A 6000-nucleotide genomic window follows, 5' to 3' on the forward strand; every position below is an offset into this window, starting at 1 on the left:
ATCATGGGGTGAACAAAAGACAAGGCAGCGGGTTGAGCAATGTTCATGTTCATATTTGTTCATTAGAACAATCATTTAAAGCACAGGGGTAGTTAACAGCAACAAAGAGTGAATACACGCGGCTGATGGATTTATTCTTGGTTAATGAACACAGATATCGGACATATAATTGCTCGCTCAAGGATGGTCCAGCTGCACAAATAAAAAGAACAGGAAAACGGTGGGATAAAATATAAATAATGAAAAAAGCCATATAAGGTACTGTAGCACCGGCTGTCTGGCGCATGAAATTGAATGGCGCATGAAATTGCAGATATTTACAGAGTAAAAAAAAAAGCACTAACACCTCCTTGCAAGTATCACACTTCTCATCGCACATTGAGAGGTAGCGGAGAAATGCGCAAAAGTACTATAATGGCGGGCACATAATACAAAAGCAGTGCACGATTTAAGTAATACCGGGCCAAATTCAAATGTGAACACTAAGACGCCCTTTATTTTTCAAGAGTTTGGTACGGCATATGTATAATGTGTACGTATAATAGCTGAATATACTTTGCAGTGACCGTTTATGCAGAACTAATTAATCAGACTGTAATTATTCAGTGAAACTGAATATAGCAATGTGAAAAACTGTGTCATATATGGGCGGTGTTCACGTTTAGTTTTCGCCCGATATCACTAAAATATGTGCCTAATTCAACATGCAAGCTAGATGAGACAGCAGTGGAATAAACAATGGGGAAAAAGAGCTAAGCAATGCAGCGATATATATATATATATATCTATATGTCGCCACGGTACGTTACACACTAAGTTGAAAAGGAGAAAATGTTTTTGTGCAAAAAAGGCAATGTACAGTTTTATAAGACCTGTAACACCTGACACACCGTGCAGTATTGTAAGCACATGCACCGCACTATTTACTTCTTCTTAGCCTCAAATGATTTATTTCTTCCTGTTGGGAACTCTTGCCACGGTTCATTGACTTCACTAAAAAGCGAAGCCGTAAAACAACAGTGCTCCCCATTAACCAATATATTTGTTACGAGCTGTCGCAGATAACTCCATACAACGTGCCCGCAAACAGAAACGCAGACCTCGTGCCGCGCTCGCGCAGCCGGTCGGCCGGCTGGCTGGCGTATCGCTGGTAGCGCCCTCTGTGCTGCAGCGCCTCCGTCAGCGCAAATGCGGACCCCAGTTCCAATGTACTCGCGATACGGTTGTCACACTGCCCAGTATTCTCGAGTACTATATCCCAGGTTGGCCCACTCGTTGATATTCACTCAGAGTCTGCTGAAGGGCAAAATTTTGCACTTGTTTTTGGTCACTTCAGACAAATAATGACTCAGACTGTCACTTACAGTTGCCAGTTTAGCCAATCAAAGGGCACATGATGTTTTGTGACAGTATCCATGAAGTCATAGGTTGGTATGTTGAGACGCTGGAGTTGAGCCAAAACCCAGTTTCGGTTTCCGGCTTTCTGATGTTTTAAAATACTTATACTCAGTATTTTTAAAAACGGTTTCTTGCATCAGAGAGCGGGGACTGTAAAGAATGTTATGTAATTGGCAACTAAAAATGTTAAAAAAAAACCCGGAGTTGCCCCTTAAGGTTGGGGGCTTGTGGGAACTCACCCCGCTCTGTCCCCTTGGTTTTGTTTCTCCAGAATGTCACCTTCTCCTGGTTACGTTAACAGGCCTTATCTAACAAGGGAAGGTGCCTGCATCTCAGCGACACTAGCACCAGGGACGGCGCGATTGTTGTGGGTGCGGCTCCCTCCCTCTTCGGCCTAGGCACTGAGCGATGTTCTCCTCAGGCATAGCAGAACATAGCGCCTTTTCCCCTACAACCCAAGCCACCAATCTCTCTCTGGCCTGAGGAACTCGACGCGCATGGATGTTTTGGCATGGGCTCCGCTCTCCGCCAGTGGGGCTAAGCCTTGCGATATTTCCCGCCAGCGTGTCTGGTCCAGCCTCGGAGCTTCTCCCCTGCCCTAGCGTAGGCGTCCATTCGCTGTTAACCCTCTCGGCGAGTCGGACAATCTCAATTTCCTTAGTGAATTTTCTTGCTAGCTAGCATTATTGTAGCAGCAATAAATGCCTTCTTGGTGCCTTATTCCTTCGTTCCTATAGAGCGCGGACCGTCGTGGTCAGCGTGCGCTTGGTAGTGCATGCGAATAAGGGTGGGGTCAGTGGTTTCAACAGTCAGCCGCAAAAAAGTGGGAAAACCATATTACCCCTATCTCACCCCAGTTCCTCCGCGGGTCATCCATCTGTCCAACATCTGCAAGACTGTCTGCTACCTGTCCTACGCCAAATCAATGTGCACCTTGAAACAGCGAGGTGAAGAATCTGATCTTTACCGGTGGGTAGGAGACAGCTTTCCATTTTTCCCAAAGCCGGGTGCATAATGTCCCTCCACGTGCCACGCTAATTCCTGGAGTGTATTCAGATACATTCCAGGAATCGGTATGCTACCCTTTGCTGCTAGCAGTTTTAGCTGACCCACATGCACGGGTTGTGCACTAGATAGCTATATGGCACTCAGCTGAAGAGCCAGACACCATGGCTCTCACATTTAGATGGAGGAAATGCAAAAGATCCCCATGTGTTACTTTTAAGAACATCATGACGACTGAGCCCTCGACTTGGGCTACTATTTCACCCTCATTTCACCTGCCACTTCATCCTTTCTCTCATGGCACAGTTCCTTTCCTTCTGTGAGAACCGATTGCTGTTTTGCTGACCTGCCCCATATCCTGACTTCACCTGAACAAGTCCAAGCTGGCACAGAAGGTCCCAATGCAGAGTATCCGCCATACATTGCCACCAACCACTCCTTGCTCCTTCTGTCAGACCACCCACGCCTTCCCCCTCGGCCAAGGCAAAATGTAGCCCAAATATAGCCACATAACAAAAAAGAAATATTTTTGGCGCTGACACTAACTAAAGTTGTCCAATTGGGCAATTTGTAACCCAATTTGGTAACCCTGCCGCATACCAGGTGGCAGCATGCTGCCAAAAGGTGGGAGACGGCAAACCAACACCGCTAGAATCACATTAAAGCCCAGACAGAAATGTGCAACAGTGTATCTGCACCTTCAGGAATGTGTAACATACACTAGATGCACCATAAGTAAGTTAATATGTCATGCTGACATGCTTGCTTTGGGAGGATGAAAATAATACAGCAAAGGATGCTTGAAAAGCAATGAGAGACATCGTTTTCCATTATTATGAGAAATATAATATCTATCATTACCGCTGAAAAAGAGAAATTCAAGCAAACATTATACATGCAGATCTGGGAGAGTCATAGTCACTGCAGCAGATATTGGACGCATGTTTTGTAGTAGCAAGGTTCCAAGTGTGGCACTATGGCCTTCGTGATCAGCACAGTGGTTGAATGAATGGCTGATAACGGAAGCAAGGGAAGAACTCCAACACAAAGCAAGAAACGAGCACTGTCATCTGATATATTTTTATTTTTTAGCATGCACAGAGTAACGTTATGCAGGGTGGAAGGACACACAGCAAACATAGAACTCAGTGTAAAATCACTGCCAGGAACTTGAAATATGAGTATGTATGAAATGAAGAGCTTGACGGAAGCCCATTTGGTTGGGGTGGCAAAAATAAATGTAAAAATAAAATTTAGCTGACTATAAAAGATAAAGGAAATGACGTTTCGGCCCGTACATGGGAGCCTTCTTCGTAATAAAGATGAAATAGTATGACATCGATTTAAGTACGACGAATAATGAAACACAACTGCATACACTGAAGTGAGATTTCCATGGTTATAATTAATGTGTGCACAGCTGCTTGTTTAACCAGACAACAACGTACATAATATGACAACAGTGTACATACTCAAACGTATGTACGGATAAAAGATGCTAAATTTCACAAGATTTTTAGCACAAGCCTGGTCTGTAGTTGTGCTGATGTGAAATAGCAATGTCATGAAGCAAAGCAAAAAGCAGTATACCAAAATTTCCAGTATACAGTCTGCACCAAGTAGATAAATCTACACGGCTCAATTCTGCCAGCAAAAAAACTTTTTTTACTAGATCCTCTGCACCCAGTACATAGTCTACAGAGGCAAGGTGTGCCAGCACTGATCAGCTTAGATGCTTTATTAGCTCAAAAATTGCGAATCACTGTCAGGTATAAAGGTAAAAGATTTACCATTTTCAAGAATAGATGTCACAGTCAATATGCTACACTGTAACAACCCATCATAGTCAGTGTAATCTGGGCTGTCATAGCAAAAAAAAACTTGTTTCTATGTCGAAAGAAGACTCGCCATTATCTTCGATATCTTCAATATTGATCTTTTCATCAAGTGTCTGGTTTTAGTGAAGCTATTCAAATCGAGATACAGTCGAACATCATTATAAGTGAACGGTTTATAATGGAATAATGAATATAATGAAGGAATGACAACTCCCATAGGAAGCTCGGTCAAAATGGGCTATAACGAAGCTATGGCTATAACGAAGTAACCCTTGGGCCCATTTAACTCCATTATAATGAGGTTCAACTGCACTGACTACGGTTGGATAAAACTCAAGTCTTCAGTGAAGTCCATCCACAGGACCACCGAACAGAATTCCTCCGTGAGAAAAAGCAGAGCGTTGTTAAAGCTTTCCTTGTTACCTAAACAAGAAGCTAATCATGCGACGAACGAAACGTCAAGAATTTTAATCTCTTTGGCTTGATTGATATAGTCAAACACTGAAATCTGATTTTGTTTACTGTTGTAATCGGTTAGCAGAGTAGCACAGGACACCATGGCCAGTGTTACCAACTGCTGATTATTTTAGTTGCATCCTACTACAGTGGCAGTAAGCATATGTGTAGCAAGTCAGCTTCACAATATCACAAAACTTCATGACAGCACTAGAGTGGTGGTTTGGCCTCGTTGGTCTCGTTGCATGGCTAGAGGGAGCAGTATGAAAAAAAGAGGATGAACACAGACGCTAACAGGTGCCTGTCGGTGTCTTCCCTGTTAACGTCTGTGTTCGTTGTTGTTTTTTCGCGCTGCTCCCTCCAGCCATGCAAGATAGCGTTGCCCTGGGCATTTCATGTACGCAATGAGGAGAAAAAGCGAAAAATACTTCATAGTTTGCAAAGAGCAAAATTTGAACTGTTAAACATGTATAGCGTGTGGCTTGCATACCACAATTTAGAGTACTTGACCTTCGATAAAAACCTTGAAATCTTGTGGTGGAACTATGATTTAGCAAACATTTGAAGAAAATCAATCTTACAGCTCCAGTATTTCAGCTAATGGTACTCCATCTTACAAGTTGTTCATAGTGGAATGGAAGCTATAAGAGCGAGATAATGGTTTCCATATTGGATAGCGAGCGCATGCGACCAGCACACTTGTCGAAGCCGTTGCCTCGCGCTCACAGCTAAGGCCTCTAACTTTCTGCAGTTGATAATTTTAAATTCCGTGAACTGAGAATAAACAATCTCAATATTCTGTGGAAAGAAGACATCAAAGAATACCTCAGAGTGCTCCTCACATTATATTCGAAACTATGATATACTTATAGTGTGAATTTTTTTTCCTTCCAAATGCCGAATATAGTACAAGCGATGTACAGTAAAACTGCAGTCCAAAAGTTCGGTAGAGGGAGGGTCTCTCCTCTCACAGCCAAAATTTTAAGACAAAGAAAATTAATTGGACAGGCCAATTAACATAATCTGGACTCCCGCGCTCGAATCTGTCCGTGGCAGTGAGGCTTCCTGTGAGCTGGCTTGATATCTCTACCACCGAGCAGCTCAAGAAGGGCCCTACCTCGAGAACCACAGAAGAGAGTGGTGACTAATATCATATCAAGAAGTAACCCAGCACTACAGGCAACACTGCAGGCAACTCCCCCCTTCCCCCCCCCCCCCCCCCCCCCCGTGTGAAGCTTAATAATCATCAAGCGGTGGCGTGGAGACGTCTTCAAACAGGCGTCTACCCGCACCCAATATTGAT

Source organism: Amblyomma mixtum, chromosome 7 (genome assembly GCF_055824585.1).
Source record: "Amblyomma mixtum isolate Tamu chromosome 7, ASM5582458v1, whole genome shotgun sequence".
NCBI classification, from domain to species: Eukaryota; Metazoa; Arthropoda; class Arachnida; order Ixodida; family Ixodidae; genus Amblyomma; species Amblyomma mixtum.